Source organism: Acanthopagrus latus, chromosome 6 (assembly GCF_904848185.1).
Source record: "Acanthopagrus latus isolate v.2019 chromosome 6, fAcaLat1.1, whole genome shotgun sequence".
Lineage (NCBI taxonomy): Eukaryota > Metazoa > Chordata > Actinopteri > Spariformes > Sparidae > Acanthopagrus > Acanthopagrus latus.
In genome coordinates, this window is record NC_051044.1 from 23,903,171 (window position 1) to 23,926,586 (window position 23,416).

Here is a 23,416-nt window from a genome sequence, read left to right on the forward strand (position 1 = left end):
GACATCCTTTAAAGCAGCTACAAGGAACTTTTATGTTAGTTGATTCTGGCGACCCCTGTGGACAAAAGTGGTACTAGCACCTACACCTGTCATAAAGATCTTCAACTTCATCAATGTAAATACAGAAAAACTTCTCCCTGATGGTCTCATTTGCCTATGTAAGTCATATAGAGGCATCAATATTAAACACATTGTTTCTTAATCACCTTAAAACTCCTTGTAATAGCCTATGCTTGGTTTGGGAGACGTGGGCTGTTGACAGATTAAGCTAAGTAAGATTAAATGCACTGCTCCCCTCTGCTTGGAATCAGCTACAACATTGTATGAATCTCTGGAAGCTGGTCTCACTGGGTGCGTTTGAAGTGATTCTAAATGACTTGGAGGAAAGACCATCTGTCTTGTTTTGAACGCTGATGAATGTTTTGATTTTAACGTCTACACCCATCCAACTGCACTGGAATCTGAAAAAAAACGACTTTAATCTCGGTTTGAATTTTCCCAAGTTAAATGGTTAAAAAGGTTAACAAAAATATTAGATATTGGCATTTTGTGCTATTATGCCGCACAGTCCAAGTGCAAAACCACTGTTGTAAATACAAATCCCAGGTCTGTAACACTTTGTTAGATGTAATGTAGGTGCTAACTACAAACAAATCTCTTAATGTCAACAATGTTATGTGTTAAAATTTGTAGTAAAACATGTATGTAATGCTGTGAGTGGCTGAGACAGAGACACCATTCACCCTATTATCAGACACTGTACCATCAAAATTATTTTGAAGATGTTTTTCAAAGGCAAACATGTTACATAATATTGCTTTAAAGAAGAATTACAACAAAAATCAATAGTTTCAGTCAGTGAAAGATAATAACTCTGCTGTCCTTCAACAGCTGCTGTCTTTCCCAGTGAGGCTGTTCAGCAGTCATCAACAGTGCATTTAATTAATGTTACTACACCACTAAGCTTATTTTGTAGCGTGGCACATTTGCCGTTAACAATAGTAATGGTGGAAGATTTAGTGTGGAAATGTATAGCTGTGATAGACAGTGAGAAAGGGAAAAAGGTGACTACTACAGTGACAAATGTGTATCATTGATAATGTGTTTTCTTGTTGGAGAAAATATAAAAAATATTTATTCATGTCCTGTTGTTCAAGGTACCAGGGTCAATCAAACATGACAGCTGTTCACAGAATCTTCTAGGATAAAGCTGTTTTCAATAAAGCGTTGTCAGCAGCCATGTTCATCTCTCGATTCCATCCTGCCATTCCAGTGTTGTGTCTTTCTAAATATAGACAATATGTCATTCATTCTGTCAGTGTCCACACTCAAACACGCCACAATATCATAACATAACATCAGCAGTTCACACTTACCAATGAGGCTATGTGTGCTCAAAGAGACCCGGTCAGGAAGTGAGCCTGGCTGTCTGCGTCACTTTTTCTGTAAATTAAACCCAGTTTATGTGTGTGCAAAAGGCCGAAAGGCAAAAATCTTTGTTTAATGAAATACTCAGGTGTGTGTGGACAGGGCCCGTCACTCTCTGTCTGTGTCTGTGTGTGTCTGCCGCCCTCACCCTCCCTGCTCCCAGCGCCGCTCATGCCGCACACCTGTCTGCAATCCACTCATCACATCTCACGGTCTGCTCACCTGCTTCTCATTAGCTCATCAGCTGGCAGCATTTCAGACCTGGCTCTTCATCGTCTCATCCGCGTTGGTTGGTTTTTTTCCTCCATGTGTCCCAGGATCATTAACCACTGGTTGGCCTTCCTGTCTGTGTGAGTGCCAGCATCCTCCCAGCCAACAGCCACGCCTGCCAGCCAGTTGACAAATGTCAGTACTTCACCTTACTTCTTTGTCTGTGTTGTGCATTTGGGTCTAAATTGCAAAACCATAACAGTCATTAAAGTATTGATTTCAATGTATAATGGCAATTCTTTTTGCTCAACAGATCAATTTCATATTGTACTCACAAGATGAGACAAAAAAAGACAGGGGTTTTTGATGGACAAAGAAAATACTCTGGCTTGATGGCTACATTAAAAGTCTTGAACAAGTCCTCATGTTCCGAACACAAGAACCACAAAAAGACTCTGCAGGAATCTGCACTGTTGAAGGGACGAGACAAAGTTCATCACATGTCGGAAATTGCTGAAGTAATGACAAAAACCATCACTGCCTCGCCATTTTGAAGGCAACCACATGTTGTGTTGAAAATGTCATATATATAAATGAATGAATGAAACACTGCAGAGGATTTTGATCTTTTTTCTTCTGTAATTATTGCTCCAATGTCAAAAAAAAAAAAGATCTTCATAAAAATGAATTGTCCTTGTCCGGGTCTTGTTCAAACCTGCAGTTCAGAAGTGTACGTATTAGTGCTAGGAACATCAGAAAGCACACTGCAAGCAGGCACGACTCAAACCCTCACACTGATGGAGAAAAAGGCTTTGCTGAACCTACCAGCCTCAACAAAAGCAGCAGAGAAACTGTAACGCTGAAATGTAGGACAAAATCCGCAAACTGTCAAGACACTGTGTCTAATTGTTAACAGTCACTAGTGGACACCACTAGTTTCCACTGGGTGCAAACACTATAGTCTGTCTACATAAAACTATAAGGTGATATTGTCGGTAGCATGAATGAGGACATGTACGGAGTATGTTGCATGTCCTCATGTAGTTGTTCCTTCGTGATTTTCTTAATGGCTCTGGAACGGTAGTAGCAGTAACATCAGAAAAAGAGGTGATCAGTGTAAAGTTAATTGAGAATGGCACATCTAAAATTATACTGCTTAGAACAGCAGCACCATTACAGGAAAATGTCAAGAGCATCAGCCTCCCCTTAGGAGCTGATGGAGCACCCGTTAACTTTAGTAGAATAATGTGCTGCCCATCAGATTCAGCTGAAAAGATTAGTTCAAGGAAATCTTTTCCTCAAAAAATGATGAACCTTTGATGCTCCTCATGGAAGGAGCCGAAACAAGTGGCAGTCATCTTAAGTGAACATGTCATCAGACTAACACGCTGCCAGGGAACCAGATGGATAGACCATCAAAGGACGGGCTTGACCTGCCTCACCACCAACATCAAACGTGTGGTAACAGTTTCAAGAATAAACGTCTCGCCAACTTCAGGACATCCAGGCTGCAGACCAGCCAAAGATAAAGGCATCGCAGATGACATCACCCCAGTTTATTCCATGAAGGTCTGGTTGACAAGTATCGAGAGTTTTGCCATGTGGAACTGCACAGAACTACTGAAGCCTTCCCAGACATGATGACTGTTGTCAACCGTGTGTTTAATCAGTGGCATGCCCTGTGACTGTTTTTCACTCACAACAGGCTTGAAGCCAGATTGAGCCCTGCAGAGATTGTTTTTTCTCCAAAAAGTCACCACTGCTTTATCATCATTTACCTTTACCACCTTACCTTGTCATTATAATTTTCCTCAAAATCTGATAATTAAAGATTTCCCATATGGCACCCCATACACACGACTATTCGTTGAGGCCCCCAGATCTCCACCGTGTCCACTTACACCACAACTCAGTTCCTACATCAACAGGCTCTGTGGTCATCAGAGTTGATACTGGAAATGCTGTTAATGTTACATATAGCACCTTTAATATGAAACTTGACCTCGCTTCCTTACATAAAATCAGTTTGAGTTTTTTAGATGCAGAAGTAAAATTCTCTCCTACAAACAACTCCAGAAGTCACTGTCAATTTCTTATGCATTGAGTCACTGGGGTCTTTAACCAGCAAATTGTTCTTTAAGGCATGAACACACCGGCCCAACTGTTGGACTTCTGAAGCTTTTGGCGAGACTCGGACTTGGACGGGAACAAATATGTTTGGTGTGTTCAGCTGTGTTGGAAGCTTTCGGAGCCGTGTGGACGTTGTCTACTCCGATTCAACATGCAAAGTCTGAGGAGGTTGGCTGTCGGCCGTCTGATTGGTGGTGTGCTAGCGAATCAGAGCGGTGTGTGGGAAGGGCGGAATACTGTGTGCGCTTTGCTTTTCTATGCACTCCGTTCCGTTTTCATATTTTGGAGTACTGGAGACTGGCTGTTATGTCCGTTCAGGACGAATGAATCTGTGTTCGTTTGGTAATGCCTCGCTTTAGTATGCAGCTGATTTTGTCTGAAATAGTTAAGTTTTGTTTTGATCGAAACTAAGAGTTGCGTGCATAAACCTCTCGTCCAGCGTCTTTTTTATACACTAGTACCACCCACTTATTGCATCTTGTGCAAGTGCAGAACGTACACGCTGCTGTGGAGCTGGCAGCATGTCGAGGTGGTATGTTTCAATGCAAATTTTCTACGGAACGGCTGAGACAAGTGGCAACAGAGTGGTCGGATAAAGGCAGCTGGCTGTTGGTCTGAGTCTGGGCGGTGTGTGGGGGCCTCAAGACCTGCCAGGTCAAGTTCTTGTTGTTTAGATTTGATTGGGCGATGCCTGCTCAGAGGGCTTTAGTCAACAGATCAAAAAATGTTGGGTATTTATGATGGTTTACATCTGAAATGGATGTGAATACATCCACCCATCACCACTACACCTGTTATTGGAGTGATGTTTGTCAATAAAAGCAAACCTTCATATTTTATTTCTGTACTCCCCATTCCAATAGCAGAAGTGTGTTTTTCTCTCCTTGACATGTCAGCTTCTGCTCTGCTCTCTCCTCTGCTTGCCTGCAGTCTGTTGGACATCCTGCTGACACTATTTTAGCCCCTTTCACAAGGGTGTGTTGACCGCAGCCTGCCTTTGTAGTTTGTGGACTAAATGCACAGCAGAGAGGGATCCCTTTTGGGCCCGTGGTTTCCTGAAACAAGCCATCTGCAACTGCTCCCCTCTCTACATGGCCCGAGGAAAGAGGACAGGCACAAATAAAGTGGATTCATATACTGTATGGACCTCAACAAAGAATTCATTCATTTTGTCGTCCTGCTGTGGGCAAAATTACCTCGACCCATAAAACCTTTTTATGGGTTCCACTCATAGCAATTAGCATCTCTTTTTGATGCATGAGAAAGTCCTTTCCCTCAGATTCAAGGTCTGTTTTTTTCAAACAGCGAATGCATGTGGATGTTCAAGGAAGGTCAACTCTCAGGTTTCATTTTTGTGCCTTTCTTGTTTCCTCTTTCTTTCCTTCCCACCTTCTTTCCATTTAACCTAATGACCCATATTTAGGATCTTCACAATGGGGAGTTGTGGTAGTTGATTAGGATGGTGGGCGGTGGTGGTGTGAAGATGTGATAGGTGTTTAACCTCGAGGAAGCTTCAACAACATCTCTAGATATAATTATCAGATGTCTCAGTCGTTCACTGCCGGGCTCTGATTGGCTGCAGGACAAATAGCCGACGAGTGTGTTCCTAATCTTCGCCTCGGATACCGGGCATGCTCTGTGAAGTTTTAGTTTGTGATGAGGAGGCAACAGGAAGGAATGAAGAGAGAGACCGTGGAAGAGAGAGAAAAAAAGGGAAAACAGTAGAAACCCTTTTTTTTTTTTTTTAAAGTGCCATTTCTCCCAAGTGATCGCAAATGCAATAGAAATCAGTTAGAAATGGCGAGTTCAAGGCTTCAACAATGTTCAATTTCAACAGCCTTCTGCACCAATTACAAAGGTCGATCTCTGCGGACAATAATGCCTTCTGTACATAAAACTGCATTGGTTTCATACAGCTATGTGACCGGCTCGGGTTCAAGCCTCAGGCAAATAAGAATGCATATTTACCAGCCAGTTTATGTATATGCTTTACCATGACTCTTCCTCCCATTATGTTTAATGTGTTGCCATAAACTTGAAAACTGAATCACAGAACAACAAAAGAGAATGTAAAAGTACGTATGGATGCAGTTAAGGGGGGCGAATTCCGTGTTTACTGTTTTGGAAGAGAGCTCTTCACAGAATAAAGTGCAGCCTCAGACCAGCTGTGGGCGGAAGGATGTTATGCATCAACATCTTCAACCCAACCACCAGAATAAAATGTTGCAAAACCACAAATACGTTTCTTTATGTTGCAACTGTATGTTTGTCAATATTAAATTTTTGACACAATGGGGTGTCATAGTTTAGGGTTTTTTGGTTTGTGGACGTCGTGTTTTATTTTGTAGTTATATCCTCTCGTGTCTTGTTGTTACCTTCCACTTCCTGCTCACCTGTGCTCCCAGTGTTCTCTTTCTCTCCTGTGTTCCTGTGCTCCTCTCTTGTCTGATTAGCACCGCCCTTTTCCCAGTGTCTCCCCCCTGCACCACATCCCGTTCATTAGTTTAATTTGTATATCTTTTGACAGCTCGTCTGTTTCGCGTCCCCACATCGGTGTTCCTCATGTTCCTGCCAGTGTTCCCTGTGCCTCTTTGGTTTGTACTTTATTTAGTTTTTTTGTCTTTCCCCCTGCATGTTTTCTGTTTTCGTTGCTTTTTTTTTTGTTTTCTACCTGCCTGCACGAGTGTTTTGCATTTTAGGTCCTGTTCTCTTGACTGTGACACGCTGTGCTTTTGCTCCGGTTATGCTTATGCTCAAATACCATTTGGTTAGGGTTAGGAAAAAAAACAGGGTTTGGCTTAAAATAGCTATTCTGGTCACCACGATCACAGATGGCGATGGCCTGACTTCCCATGTAAAACACCCAGCTTTGACACCACAAAAAAGGCTGGAAATGTCTGCAAGTGTCTTGAAAAATATCCAGTTGTGTGAATTCAACTACAGTCTCCCGTTCGGAAGCCTTGTTGGCTTTGTAATAACACCACCACCTTCCCCTCCACCTCCTGTCATGAAAGGCGGCTAACAACAATGTCATATAAATGTGATATGCTACATTTGGTACAAATGTTAACCTTGGATGTTACTGTCGTTTGCAGAAATGTTACATGCTAACATACCCTGGAGACTGGGCTGATAAATCTTCCATACTGCACTTAACACAGTCAATTCTTTCTGCTTCAGCTCCCAAGTCAAACAAATATACCCCGCAGGCCATTCATAAAAGTCTATTTCAGCAGTTTTTAAAAGAGCAGACAGCTTTTAACTGACAATCGACCGCGGCTGGTGAACAAGAACAACTGACAAATGAGCTCCAAACCAAAGGACATCTTTCAAGTGAACTCTTGCCACCCTTTGCCCATGTTAGGAAACAATCACGTCTCAAATTTGAATCCAACGGTCTCACTATTTATTCATTTCAAAAGCCACAGAAACTTGAACCTAGAGTCCAAGAGTACAAACCCTCTCATTTTGTCCCACTCAAATCAGGAATTACTTCAAACCCACAACAAAACTGTTGAAACTCACGAAATGACTGCACAGAGTGAACAGCTACATGATGCTGCGGCCAGATCGGGGAGTATTTAAATAAAGCCAGCATGTAATTGTATCATATTAAAATGACGCCTGGATAAACATGTCATCTCCTATTTTGAAGTTGGCTTTATAAAACACCACTTTCATGAGAAAAATCCCGCAAAGTTTTAATATTTCTGTTTTTTCCTGCCAGGTCAGGGGGGTCTGAGAGAGGCTTGTGCTGCTGTTCTGCATCAGTTTCACAACAGAGTCCATTTTACAGGATAATGATGATCGATCCGTAATAGCTGCAAAATTCAAAGTTGACCAGAAAAAAAAAAACAGATTTCACAGAACACGAGCTCGCACGGAGAGCCTCCTATTCCCTCCCACCGCTGTTTGCCAGCTCACCTCTGTACGCTGCGAGGAGCCCACGAGGACGGGGCCATCAAACGAGCAACAGATGAATCCAATTACATCATTTCCATGTCATTAGTTTAAAGCTTTTAACCTGATGATTCCTTCAGTTTTTTGTTTTTATCTGATAAAGCAGCCACTAAGTGCCCCGCAGGGTAAAGGGCAGTTGGTTATGAATATTTCCACCTCCCATCCTAAGATTCCCCAGCTTGCGATCCTTCCCCAAGACATGAAGAAGAGCCTGTTAAAATAGTTCGAACAGATTTATCCTGGTGTTTTTTTTATGTTTTGTTACCATCTCTTTAATCATTCTTAATGTCTGCCAGAGTTTGGTGAGTGGAAGAGCAACACTTGTGTGTCGTGACACTGGGGTTGCCACAGATAATACTCTAATTACAGGTTTTTGAAAGCTTGTTCGAAGATGCTTTCACAGATTTGTCTTCCCACACTTCTGGAGGAATTTCTCTGGTAAAGCTCTGTGCGCTTTAAACAAAAGCCTGGGCCATCGTCCTCCAGCCACATGTTTCAAGTCTCTGTGTTATTTCACTGTGGTAATCATGGAAAAACAATAGCCCAAATGATTCGAAATTGTCTCATTGTCATCCAGTGCATTTTGCTTCGGTGATCATTTTATATAGTTTACAGCTTGATCATTGTGTGTTTTCCCCCTCCAGAGATCAATCATTGCAAGGTCAATCATTTTATTTAAACAGGGAAAAAAAACAGGAGAAAAAAATGAAAGCTGCCAGATGAAACCACACATCTCATTCTTGTGTTATTGTGCGCTGTAATGCAATCAGTGAAGCAGACCAAGTATTTTCCATACAGGCTCCATGTGGGGCTGCTCCTTCTGACATCACTCCCCTGTTCTTTCTCTATCTGGTTGCTATAAAACCGCTGAAATCAACTCAGCGGTGCCCTCTGAACCTGTGGCATCTGTTTTAGATGCTGAGGTCAGCACAGTCCTACCCTGCATGCTTTGATGGCGTTAACAGCACATGACACATTGTTCTCTTTCGCAGATTGAAACCCTCTCTGCTGAAACTGTTTTACCAACGCAGGAAAATTAAGGGAATCTCAGATCAAATCTTCAGAGCCTCAGTTAAAGCAGATGCAGAGGGGCTTCAATTATCTTCCTTAGTGTCATTCCATCCTGCTGGATCTTGTCAGCACAAGCTTTTAGCCGGGCAGCCATTTCCAGTGTTTAAATCAGTGTTTATAAGAGAGCCTGCCTGACCCTGATATGAGTTGGATGTGGTAGCCCAGGGGAGCAGGGACCAGCACCCTCCCATCCTGCCCGCTGAATGAAAATCAAATGGGAGATTACATCTTCAAACACGACCAAGCATCGTACTACTACACGACGGAATCTTAAGAGCAGAGGAACTCTGTACACTCAACATATCCTTTCACAGGACTCATCACCCACCGCCTCACCGTCCCCATCACCCCCCCCCACCCCCGCCTCTTGGCAGGAGTGACGACACTGCCGGTGAACAAATCGTTTCCAGCTCAGGTCACATTCGGGATGTTTAATCTGAGGGAAGTCCAGATGTGCTCGGCAAAAAGGCAGGCGCCTCTTTTGTTTATGAGTATCGTGATCATCTTGGAGATGCCGTGTCTTCTTTTTTTTTTCTCTGTAAGGAGAGAAAGAGCAAAGCTGGCAAACCTCAGTCACAAAATAAATCACATTTATTCTCCCTTTTCTTCAGCTCATTAGCCTTAACACTTATTTGCTTTGGCTACAGAGGCAATCTATAAAAACAAAGAGAACAAAATTCACTACAAGTTGGACAGCTGAGCAAAACGGTATGCGTGCAAACCAGAGAGTGACACACTGCTGTGTCACTGAAACGTATCATGGAGTTAATCAGCGGTGCACTTAAATGTCTGTTTCAAGCGCCCTTGATCTTTGAACACACTGTGGTGCTTTAGCCGGAAACTTGATGAAAAGGCAACAGACATTTTGTGGGGGGGGGACACAAAAACAAACCACCCGTCCATCACCTAACATGGCTAATAAAGTTAGCTTGGGACTTGAGTTTAAATCTTCAAAGAGCAAGAAGAATGCTAATCTCTTTGAACAATATGATTTGCTGTGTTTGCCATTCACAGGGAGATACTGTGTCTGGTAGGGCTGTGTGTGTGTGTGTGTGTGTGTGTGTGTGTGTGTGTGTGTGTGTGTGTGTTTGTGTGTGAGAGAGCGAGCAGGGGGGGACCACAAGATAAATGTTCCAATGACAGTGTTTCTCTCTCTCTCTCTCTCTCTCTCTCTCTCTCTCTCTCTGTTTCTTGAAAAGCTGTGAATGGACGTGGTGACGTGATGAAGTGGTGGAGAGCTGATGAGTGGTGATGAGCCAGGCCACATGGTGGGTCACACTCAAACTTGATATTATGGAAACAGCTAGAAAGAGCACCCAAGGGAACATGACCGGCTGTGGCACTGCAGAGAGATTTGTGAATCACACACACACACACACCTGTCATTCGGATGCACGTGCACACACTCACACACATATGGTGCACGTGGCATGAAAAGGGAAAGCAAAGTTCCTCTTAACAAGTGACTTTGGTTACCACTGGTGACCATGTTGTCATGATGTCAGTATGTTCACTCCTTCAAGAATGTAGAGCGAGCCTCCGTGAGGGAAAAACGTTCTTCTGTGTCAGAAATGTCTTCGATTACTGAACGGAAAGAAAACATGCAGCAGGTTCTGACCAACCTGTGGATTGTAAAAAGCAATTCACTTCTGAGGACAATTTCAATATTAGATCTATTTATATTCTATATTTTCAGCTTTTTGCATGTCATCTTAGGCTGCCTGCATTTTATGAGCAGGCTAAGGGACAAAGTCAGGTAGCCTTCATCAGGTGACCCTCGCTGTCAGATACGTCCTCACTCCTAACTCATCATATACGGCAGCTTGGTCGGAGGCCATGAGCTTCAAACTACTACGCTCTACTCGCCCCTTTTGTGTCAGTTTTGCACATGAATTGATTTGCTGGCAAGTTAGCACCATTAAATGTTTTAGTTCCTGCCAATACCCAGAAACTGGATATTAACTTCGCACAGCTATGATGAGGAGTGGACCAACATTCCACAGGCCACAATCAACAACCTAATCAACACTTTGCAAAGGAGATGTGAGGGGAATGGTGGTCACACCAGATACTGACTAGTTTTCTGACCCCCCAATACAGCAAAACTGCTCATTTCAGAGTGGCCTTTTATTGTGGCCAGCCTAAGGCACACCTGTGCAACGTTCATGCTGTTATAATCAGCATCTTGATATGCCACACATGTTAGGTGGGATGGATTATCTCAGCAAAGGAGAAATTGCTCACTGACAAGGATTTAAACAAATTTCTGAACAGTATTTGAGAGAAATGGATCTTTTGTGTATATAGAAAAACGTGAGAGCTTTGAGTTCAGCTCATGAAAAATGGGAGCAAAAATAAAAGTGTTATGTTTATATTTTTGTTCAGTGTATTTAGTTAGGAGTCAGCAAAAAAGGACTACTCGCTTAGGTTTAGGCACCAAAACTTAGATTCAGAAGTTAGATTCAGAACAAAGACTTGTTGGTAAGGTTTAGACAGGAAAAAAAATACTGGTTAGGTTAACCCTAGGGGGTGGGTTAAAAAAAGAAAAAAAAATATTAGTTTGTTATGAAATATATATGTGATACAAGTTAACTGTGCTACATAAGTCACCTTACAGACTTAACTCAAAACGAGATCATGTCGACATTAGATTTCAGGACACAAACACTGGTTTCTTCTGTGGAATTCCTGTGTTTGGCCCATACAGACTGCTCCATATGCAGACTCAGTATTTGTACTGTATATCCTGGTAATATAAAAATGTGCACGTTGATAGCTGTGAAGTTATTGTGATGTGTTATTCATGCACCATTTGGTATCATACCATATACAATGCTACTTTATTTATCTATTAATCTATTTCTTCTGGTTTCCGTGTTCAAAGCCTTCTTGGTTAAAGACAGACTCGCTCAGGGTCCGTCATCTTTTGTTAAAGATGTTTCCTTGACTTTCCTCTGCTTTGACTCCTCTGACGAGCTCTACAGGGAACAGAATGTGCAAGAAAACTGCAAGTTTGTGCAATCCTGTCCTGACTAACATACAACTCAGATTTACTGTCCAATTACTTCAATTATTTACTAAGGCTTTTGGGATATATATTTTGAGAATGACGATTTAAGGCAGCATATTGCTTGTTTTTTCCTGACACTGTTTACATGCAACTGCCTTCTTGTCCTCCACTGTTTTGGATCTCATTGTAGTTAATGTGCCCTACAGTTTGGGTTACTGCATGTATGTAAATAAGATAAATCAGATCAGTAGACAAGGAATGGAAGAAAAGAAGGAATGACAGAGATCAGGCAGTAAGAAATTAACACGGGGGGAAATTAAAATAAATAGACTGTGGCAAAAGGTCAAATTTGTGTTAATTACATTTTACTGGACATTAGGAAGGCACTGATGTCGGAACATGACAGTCCTCAGCTTCAGCTCCGAATATGTGACAATCAAATGCTCTCCAATTTAATTTAAGAAAAGAAGATAGCTGGGTGGCACCGCCACATCAAAACATTTCAGATTGCTGTCAGGTAAGATGTCGAGTACGAGAGAGAAAATACAATCATTTTGAAGACAGGACCAACAAACAGCTGAAGGAAGAAATACTATTTAACTCTTGTGGGTGATTTGGAAACTCTCTTTTTTGGGTTTGGGGAGTTTAGCTGCTCATTTTTATGTCAATATTTAACATTGATTATGCTTACAGATGAAGAGACTTGAAATAGCCTTTGACAAATGCCATTTTTCTGCTTGGAAATGAATCATACTATCATTTTGGATATTCCTACAATAACCAGTGTTCATTGTAAAGGCTGCATTGTGATGCCGTCCGTGTCGACTCTAGTGGAGGAATAAATAAACAGTTGCCAACAAAGACATGTTTTCTCAAAAACATTTAGTTCAAGCAGTCGACAGATTGTGAGAAAAACTGTGAGCAGAGACATTGATTAGTGTTATGTCACCACTCAACACCCACAAAAATACAAAACAGCTTGAGGTTGCAGAAACATTTAGTAGTGGTACTTTACTTCGCAGTTGTTACTGATGGGTCTGGAATACATTACATAGCTGTGATTTGCTGTAACTCCCACATTTTGTCTGAAATCAGCACACTTTCCCCTTTGAGAGTTAATACAATGAGGTTAGGGTCAATTACGCTTTCATTTTCCAAATGTTGCTTATGTGTTGGACCCGCATTGGTAAACCACTTGATCAGTTTTGTAATTTCTTATTTGACAAGAGAGTTATTGCGGTCCTGCGAATGATGGCGGTAATGGTGGTGGTGATGGCGATCTGACTACACAAGCCTTAAAAGATGGATGCCGTGTTGGCGTTGTCAGTCAGAGTCTCACAAATTCTGGTGCAGACATGGGTAGACTACAGATGGGACCCTGAACAATCGTGGCACTAATTGTTTTTGCCACAAACATGGCTGCCCCCAGCGGTGTCACGCCTACAAATGTTGAAACTCCATGGCCCCTTGTTAATAATATCCAGATCTAACTCCACCAGCATCCTCTCCACCTCTGCACATGAAAGTAAGCCAATATGTAAACACAACGTGATACGACTCGCATTTCACAGACAAATACGCACGACACGTACAAATGTACACTTTGCCATGGTTTGCATACAGTAAACGTAAACAGTCAACATTTTATCCTGGCAGCTGAGCTGGATGTACATGGCGATCACACAGGGTCCAGGACAGAGAACAGCTGTCCGGTTTAACCGGATTGCACCGATAAATTGAGCTTATTCTTAGCTTTGTTGTTCGTTAATGTTTTGCATTCCTATGAGTCAAAATCATGGATTATCTCTTTGAAGCTGTCTGAGTTGGAGACTGTCCGCCTAAGAGAGATGGCAGACAGTACATCCGACTTTGCCACAGGAAATTGTTGGTCATATTCCCTTTCCTACCAACAGTTATTGGTAACAATGATTCCTAAACTATAACAAAGTTCTTTTTGGGCCTGAACTAAATCTCAAGCACAGCAGCGTCAGATCAGGTCTTAGATGATTTGGAAGTGAGCTGGACGGCCCTGACGAATGATGTCTCCCTGATGATGTGCTGATTTTTTGGGGTGTCGTTAGGCCCACCAGATGCTGCATTGGTTGACTTCACTCTCTTCACTACGTGAAATATACAAGCAGTTGTCATACCTGATGCTCATTATGGTTTCTGATTCGATGCGTATGTCAGGTCAGGCTGTAATCGGACTGGTATAGTGTAGTCTGATCCCAGCATAAACAAAGCGCATGAAGACGTTTGAAGAGAGGAGATCAAGTCGGGTGGTTTGGCACTATGACATAGTCAATATTGATTTTTCTTTTTTTCGTTTCGTTTCGTTTTCGTTTCGTTTTTTTCTGGTTAGTAAAGATATCCGAGCTCTGCGAGCCATTTGTTGTTCTTCCTCCTGCACTACAATAACACTACAGGTAAGAGGTATTTTTGATTTTTGGATCCATCCTCCCTTAAAGCAGTTTTATGATCAAACATTTCCTTCACCATCTCTCTGGTCCTAAACAAGGCCAATGTACAGACAGCGCTGAATAAAACCATTCTGCCTCATATTTACACAGAGGATACAGAGGATTTTAGTTCAGCTTGTCTAATGCGAGACAGCTTTCTGACTGGACAGAGAATCTGCTTTGAACTGAGCCACTACACATGAATCAACTCTAATTATCATAACAGTAAACTACAGCAGAGAATGTCACTGACTGAGGAAAATCTATATAATATATTGAATCCAGGCACCGTACATGAACACGTAAACACACACTGTCAACAACTTTAACTCGCAGCCCTGTTGCCAATAACGCTGTGGTTTCTGCAGCAGTGCTCAGTGTTATCAATAAGTCCTTGGGAAGTTATGGAATAGACTAAATAGTCTAGCTCTGTTTGATATACACTGTTTTTTTTCTTTCCTGTTTCCCCTCCATTTGATATGTCTGGACAGCGGCCTCATGGCCAGGTGGATGATCAGACCACATCCCAACGTTCATTTCTGCATCTGCCCCCAGTAATCTGCCCCACGCAGTCCTCAAGGGATCCAACTTGGAAATATCACACGTTTGACATTGCCTGTGCTGGTTTGAATTTGTTTCAAGACTTATATTTGAGGTTAGCCTTAATTGTAGCATTAAACACGGGCCATGAAAACCAGAAATTACAAAACAGACAGACTTGGAACCGGCTCGGTTTGAAACTCCACCGATCACGTTGACAGGGAGATGAAAGGCAAGCGTTGAAGGGACCATGGTGGAATCATGAAAGTCTTGTTTGTTATTGCCTGTCTTGTGTCTTAGGCTTTATCCTTCCATCCGGTTTTTGCAAAACCGAGATGGCTTGCTTGTGATATGCGTTGCATTCCGTGCCGCTTCATGTGTTTTACAACCTCAAAATGAGTAGGGGCTGCTATTCTGTTATTATCAAACCCTCTGCCCGTCAGTGAATTCCTGGCTTTTTTTAACCGAACGTCCAACTTTCTTTTACAAATACATCAATACACATGCGACCCATGGACTGTTCAGCCTGTTTCTGCCTGTGTTTACCTAAACCACAAGAAAGGTTCATCTGCTAATCCTCAACATCTTTAAAAAACATTTGTTATTGGCCTGTTTACTGATTTACAAAGCCATAGAGCCAAAAAGCTTTTCAAAGTATCAATCAAACCCAGAAAACCCCAACCATTTTTCTATTTTTCTGGATAGTTATTGATGCCAAAAATCATCCTCGGGGGATGGGTGAAAGAGTTTGTGCTGAACTCCGGCATGCCCCGTCTGCCTTGCGACGGCTGCATCCATTTTTGTAATTAAGATGTTTTAATTAGGCTTATCCTTTCATGTCGGGGGAACCATGACCACAGTTGTGCCTCTCTCTGTGAGAGCGCAGAGGAGACGCTGGAGTTAAACTGTGCCAGAAGAGCTGCGGTCCGCCGACCACAAACCACCGATGCATTTTAAGTGTCTGCGTCGCTCAGTGAGAACATCCTCGATGAGGTCAAAAGACCATGAACGAGGGCACATCTTGAATCCTTTCTTTGTCAGCGCGCATCAGTGTCACGGCACCTTCTTCAGGACTCGCTCACTTCATCATTGTTGGTGGGCCATGTGAACAAACACGCCTGAATATCAGAGCGCCAGAGGGGTGTGGAAAAGCACATGAAGCCCTTCAGACTGGCGGGGATAAATTAACCAGGCTTAATTGAATAAACGGATGTGTTATGTGTAACATTTTGACGACCTGGGCCGGGGCTTTCGCGTGGAGGATGTGTTACTAATTCTTCCTTCCTGGCCTCGCTCGGGGCCGCTGCATTGTGTTCAGGCAGTTTTCATCAGCAGGATCTGGCTTTCACTGCTATAGGTGGAGGTGGAGGTACGCCCCTCATCTGAAGTTCAAGGTCAGCCATGGAGGCCTTGGAGAGATTGCACATTGGCCCCATGTGAGCGGACAGAAGGTATTTTCACTGTTTGAGCTGTAAACAAACTACAGATGCAGTGTTTACTCCAACAGGCTGCTGTAGAGCAGAAAGAAGATAATGATTTGGCATCTCTGACAATGATGACGACACAGCAACCTGACTGGCAGGACAAATCTTGGAATCTTGCATTTCTGCAAACTAAAAGATATACAGTATATTATACACATTAAATTTGTATTAACATTTCTTCAATAGGTATCAAACAGATGATGAATGGTTTGTGGTGTGACCAGACTATTTTGACTGGGGTATTGACTTATGCAGGGCGGCATGAAGGATGTGCACCCGCAAATGCATATCAATTTCCCATTTCTCACATACTGTAGTTACTAACATTCTCACAGTCTCTTACATTCATGTGTTTATATATATATATATATATATATATATATATATATATATATATATATATATATATATATATATATATATATATGTATGTATGTATGTATGTATGTATGTATGTATGTATGTATGTATATATATATATATATATATATATATATATATATATAAAAGGTGAATTGCAAGGGACTAAACAAACGTGATAAAGCTTCCATGATTGTTTTCTTTAAGCCCTCAAAAACAAATTGTACCATCAATAAATAGGCTACATAGAAAAAAAAAACAAAAAATGCACATTCAGAAATACTCATCAGACGGTTGGATTGGAAATAAGTTCCCACCTCTCACCGGGAAGCCATTAACACAGGAAACCAGCTCTGGTTGTGACAGCGCTGCGGTTAAGGTTAGGAAAAGTTGTTTTGCATTAAAAAGCCGACATCTTATTAAAGGTATCCGGTTTTGTGGTGAAAAATAAACAGCTAAAATGCCCCCTGTCTCATTAAAAACATCCTGTGGTTTAAATTGTCACAAATGCTGGAATGCATCAACGGTGGTTTCTTGCTTGTCAGACGTCTTGCCAGCTGTAACGCCACCGCAATCCCTTTCCTCCTTCCTAACCCAAGGGACTAATTCTACATCATGTACGTGACATAGCTAGGTTTATAACTTAAAAGAACTCTGATTTCTTCTTTCATACTGGACACCAACAGCAGAATGAAAGTCATGTGCATGTTGAACCCATCTGTCCTTGCCCAGCTTTATACTACTTGTCCCCACTTCCTCCTTCGCAGCTGTAATAATTAATACAACCTCGAGAGGTCGCCACCTCACAGCACATTCATAAATAGTTCATAACAAGCTGCTTCCATTTTCCACCTGTATGTTAGTTTTTCCTGATGAGGATCCGTTGTTTGAAGAAATGCACAATGGCAACTCTTTATTCTGGCGACTGGGGTGAACAATTCAAGGGTTCTTTGAGACACCAGCGGGTCAGCTGTCCTCTGTAAACTGTCTGCCGCACGCGACAGTTGTACACAAAGAAAGTGTTCAGCAAAACCAAATAATCCTACAGTGAAACAGAAAGATATGGTTTTGCATTTAAAACACCATGAATATGAATGTGACCGCAGACCTCACTGGACTTTATTTATGGAGCTATTCAGTGTTGCTGGCAGTCTCATTCCACCTTTGCGAGGTCAACTCTTCAAAGTGGTGAGGAATTCTGTAAAAAGTTACGATTTTTGTTCTCAACACTTCACATCTGCGACGTACGCCCCAAATATGCAGCTCCAGTACTGCTGCATTAATGATCTGAGGCCCACCTCACCTCATTACCTCGGTTCACTTCAGCGATATATCCACTTCTGAAGTGTGTAAAACTTTATTCTCCAGGACTGTTGACAACTTGTCAGACAAATCAGCAACAAGGGGAGAGAGACATGATCCTTGAGGAAGAGTTGGACTGATAAGAGAAGGGAAAAAGAGAAAGATGGATCTTGGATGTGTGAGGGAGAGTAGGGAGAGGAGGTTTATTTACAATTCCGCTGGAGGAGGGATGAGCTCACGGGCCAGCTGCATCTTGTGGGGAGCGTAAAGAACGGAGCGGGGGGGGGGCAAATAGAGGAGTCAGTTCAGAGATCATTTCTCATTCCCCAGACTCAGCTTCAAAGTCCTGCAAACGCAGCAGGGAGGCAAAGCCACAAATATGGCCTCCAAACTCTCAGCTCGCAGACAGACGCACAACATCCATTCTGTATGCACACACACATGCAGATTCAAACGTTGCGAACATGCAGACACAGCTTGGGGTCACAGACACAAACAAACTGGGACCGCTCTGCTGAGTCTGTGAAAGGAGCAGTCGGGGTTAAGAGGTGAGGAAAGTGGAGAGGTGGGGAAGGAGGGGGGGGGGGGGGGGGGGGAGAAAGTCGGTACTTGGGGGACGGGCACTCATACAAACAGTCATTTTGCTGCCGGTTTCTGCGAGGAAAGTACACGATGACAGGCATCATATGGCAGCTTACGAAGCAGTCAGGTCTGTTTGTAGGAGAGGGGGAGAAGTGACGACAAGAGTTTGTAGCTGCTGAAAGCCTCATTAAGGCTCAGACCTGCAAAAGTCGATGACTGGCCGGGGCGGAAACAGGATGTCTTATCAGGAACACGAAGAAAACACATGCGATACCCCAGCAATGTGACACTTACGATACACGTCTAATGATATAATGCTTTGCCGCAGGTGCCCCACTGACTCCGCTGATCAACCTTTTAGCCTCCAAAATGTGAAAGAAATATATCACCGCAGGTTTTCAACACTGGCAGGAAGCACGGCGGAGCTTTTATTTCTAATGAACAGTCCTCCTCCTTTCTCAGCCCCTGCGCAATATTCCCACAGTGCATTGTTGTTATTTCGCATTCCACAAAGGTATTGTCCCATTTTTGTGCCGAGGTATACACCCGAGGTTTCCCAGGAAGTGGTGTAATGAGCAGGGCTTGACAGGGGTTGACACGGGAGAATTAGTGCCTGCGGAGTCCCTCAGCTGGGGACAGATGGGGGCCAAAGCCGAGGCCTTTTGTCTCCACCAGCAGGTCCCGGTCACCAGGACCGGGCACCGAAGAGAGCCTGTAAATCCTCAGTGCCAGTACGACTGTGCAGCAGATTTTTTTTTTTTTTTTCCATGTACAGTTCATAAAAAAAAAAACATGGTTCAGATCCGTAGCTGAGCCTTGTCTTAAATCTGGATCTCACCACTAAACATTTCCTTCTGTAACCAAGTGTGGAGTGGGAGCAAAACAGTTAAGCTAACCTCAGCCCCTATACACAAACACAAACACACTGGGTACAACCACAAAGAGGTGGAAAGTTTTGTCAGGTTATTTGAAATCTGCTAATTCTATAACGTCCCCGGAGGAGGAAGCAGGATTTCACACACGATTTAGAGGTGACTCAAACTATAAAAAACTCAAAACTACAAGCACAAATGTTCCATTACACATCACCTAAACTAATAACTACTGACTTGTGCATCAAGCCTACACTCTGAAACATTGTTTCCTTCCAGATCCAAAATGTCCACCCACAAAGATGAAAGATAACTCCTCTAAACAGCTCCGCTCCCAGGGTGGGAGGCTAAACGAGAACCTGGTGGCGTGGCAGAGGACCAGAGAGGCAGATGAAAAGCTCTGTAGGCTGATAAGGAAGCCAGGCAGACTGGATGATGAGAAACCAGAAACGGGGCAGTGTAATGGCGGACTGGCGATTTACTATTTCTGCCTGCCTGCAGCATGTGGTCGGATTCAGTGACAAAAATGGCCACCTAGATAGAGACAATGAGAGGCAGAATCAGGGGAAGGAAAAGATAGACAGAGCATTAGAGAGAGGTTTATGATGAGCACTTTGAAGGAAAAGCTGAGAAGATGTTTTCCCTCAATGCAATCTACTTATTTTAATTTCACATCATGGGAAAGGTACAAATTAACATCCACAACTTTAGAGAAATAGACGATCAGGGAAATATAATATAATATAATATAATATAATATAATGATAACATGAATAGCACTCATTAGAGAGCATACCTCTGCAAAGGCCCAACAGTTCCCTTTAATTCAATCATGCCTAATCAGATAAGAAAACACATTTAAATCTGCTTGATTCTGACTTTAGTTTGGATATGCATACAAATGTAAGCATTTATAAATACCAGACATTTAAATGTGCCTGATTTTTTCATTCAGACCCTTGCAGTACTCCACAATGTCTAAAAAAGTGAAGGCAAAATTTGGGCTGAGACCCAACTTCCATTCAAAGTGGTAGAAATCTGAGCAGCAATTTTTGTGGAGGTGATAAGATGAGATAAGATGGTTCCATTGTGAATGATGCTGACCAACGTGTGCTAACTGTAGTTGCTGTTAGCTGGTTAGCTCATTTAGCCGTGCAGCTAGCAGCCCAAGTGATGCACCTTGGAGCACCGGGGGCGTGTTGGTGTTTACACTACCAGCACAGGAGCTTTGGACTGGGACAAGACAGGGCTAGCTGGTTAGCATGCTAACTTCTATTGATATCTCCTTAACATTATACATAAACATCATAACATGAAAATAACATTTGCATTCTTTTGACGATTTTGGTCAAGTTTCGAATGCTTCTAACTAAAATTCTTACATATTGTCCCTTTAAAAAATGGAGCTGAATCCAGCTAGCTTAGCTTAGTGCAGAAACTGGAGGGGCAACAGTTAGCCCGATCTGTTCTAGAGGAAACAAAATCTGACTTTCAGCACCTTGAAAGCGCACCAATTTTTATGACATTACGCATCGTTTAATTCTTAGAATATGTAAAAATGACTGGTTGTAGTTTTTCAATGTTAAGCTAACAGACTCAGCTAGCTGCCAAGCAATCTGAAGCTAGAAACCACAACCTGTTTTTTGTGAAAACTAAGCAACATAGAATTGATATGTTATTTAGTAAGCTTTTGAGGGGCTGGTATGCTAGCCTTGTCACCTGCCTCCACTTGGTATGTGAAGCAAAGCTGTCTCCTGTCTTTACCTTCATAATTAAGAGACAAATTTAAGAGTCATTTCAATCTTCTCATCTAACTCAGGCCACTAAGCGTATTTGCCAAGAATATCCAACTTTCCCCTGCAATATCATCTGTAAACTGAGCAGTGAATATTAACTGTATTGCTTTTCATTCTTGCTAAAACACTTTGTAGTGACTACTACACTGAAATGCTTGGAGGTTTTTAGACAGATCTGTCACACCTTCAAAGAGCTTTTTAGTACACTCTTCTTTTCATGATACCCTTTTGGCTGAAAATACGAGCCCAGCGTTCACACCATACGCCCGAGAAAAAGAGCGAAGACAAATGTGCGATGAGAGCAGGTGTCATTTTATGAGGGAAAGAAGAATGAGAGCTTATTAAAGTCAGCTCATGAAGAGAAAAGTAGCCAGGCAGTAATTTGGATGGCAGATACCTTAATACAGAAATGTGAAGCCACAACTAACACAGAGGAGAACGCGAAAGGAAAAGGGGGGAAGGAGGGAGTGAGAGAGGGGGAAAGTGGAACACTGAGAGAGAGAAAAGAGAAAATAATAACATTGCTGCATCTTGACTGCAAATTCACCCTGAGTTCTCACTCTGATCACGTCTACGCATCTCCCTCCTCCTCCCACCTCACGGGGTCTCTGTCTTCAATCTCACAAGGCTTCAGATCCCCCTGCATGTACACACACACACACACACACACACACACACACACACACACACACACACACCCTGACAACCTCCCACTCACCCCCTACAGCTTGTGCTCCTGGCCCCATTGTACCAAACTGATAGCTTGAACATCCAGGGAATGTGCCCTCATCAAAACACTCTCCCATCTAATTAACAGCCTGACAGCCGGATGAAAGGGAAAGAACGAGCTGGTCTCTGTTTCCTCCTGATTTTTTTCCATCGTTTTTGCCCCACCTTCCCTGCCAGGTTTGTGGAAGACGATAACCCCCAATTTACACTGGATACGTCTCTGCTGCGTTGCGTCTCCGCCACGCTGGTGGAGCTGATACGTTTCGCAGAGGAGTTTATATTCTAAAATTACACTCATATTGGGTGTAGGCATTTTTAAAGGCCAGTTCTTATATTTTTAGATTCAGTTTTTAGATTCAAAATTCTGTTGCTAGTCTTGCCTACAGGCACAGGCATGAGACTGATAACTGCTGCTGGACACTGGTAAAACATTGATAATGCTGCAGAAAATAGAGTCAATGTTTAATGGCAGGGCATCTCCCCTCCCATAATACAGAGCACACACTATGATGTTAGACAGTTTTTATGAAACTGTTGTATTGACAGTGGGATTTGAAATGGCGCTTTTCCAAATTGAAGTAACTTTTAATTTACTCGCTTTTCCAAGCGTTTCAGTCTACTTTCTTTGGTATCACGTGATTGATTATCCATACTTACTACCATAACCCCGGGACTGCGGCAGACACTTAGCCAGGATGGTGAAACTGGGACATTTACAGAGATGTTATCAATGTGTCATGTCCCTGTAACTTTAAACTGGATGAATACAAATTAAATCCTCAGGATGTGAGAACAACTGAGCCAATCCAGTTCAGGTTTTCTTATCTTCAAACAGCATCTTAGCAATGTTTTGATTTGGACATTTACTTCAGGAAACAAGAATGAATCCATTTATTCATTGCTAAATACCTTCATATATTCATTCATTTACTCACAGTAAAACTTTAGATGGCTTAAATACTAAGATATCCTCAGTAGAGCCCACCCAAGTGAGGATCAGTGAAGATAAATCTGATCAGTCAGGAATTTGTTCAGGTTTCTTTACACCTAATAGTAAAACTGTAAGCAGATTTAACTGTAACTCTAAGTCCATTTTGAAAGAAAGTTGACTTTTCTGTCTCATCTCCCACTTGTCAAACACTGGAGCTTTGAGGTGGTTGGTCCAGTCGGTCGTTACCCCAGAGTATCAGCATTTGCAATTTGGAAAGAGACTCAAAAATCCACTTTCTTCCAAAGTGAACCCTTAAGGAGTGAATGAATGGAACCATCAGTGCGTACACTGCATCTGCACAGCTGTTAAACAACAAACTCTTCAAGGCTGTGCTTTTACTGTCTTACTCTTCGATTTATAACCTGCTGTCACTCTCTCCCAGGCCGTAATTAACGGTGTATTCTTCACCATCCTGCCAAATGAAACAAAAAACGACTGAAAACAGTCTGTGTACCCACACTCCTGTTTTTAGTGGGAAGGATGTGTCCTAAA

General features: G+C 42.4%; 2 long non-coding RNA genes across 2 annotated transcripts; one reads left to right on the forward strand and one right to left on the reverse strand.

The window, feature by feature from the left end:
- Positions 1–1,109: 1,109 nt before the first annotated feature.
- On the reverse strand, positions 1,110–1,563 carry LOC119021081. Its single transcript, XR_005075471.1, has 2 exons — positions 1,377–1,563; positions 1,110–1,285 (listed from the first exon to the last, which is right to left on the reverse strand). It is a non-coding gene; the product is annotated as an uncharacterized LOC119021081 (long non-coding RNA).
- Positions 1,564–1,669: 106 nt separating this feature from the next.
- Positions 1,670–2,252, forward strand: LOC119021082. The gene is made up of 2 exons (XR_005075472.1): positions 1,670–1,833; positions 1,952–2,252. It is a non-coding gene; the product is annotated as an uncharacterized LOC119021082 (long non-coding RNA).
- Positions 2,253–23,416: the final 21,164 nt, after the last annotated feature.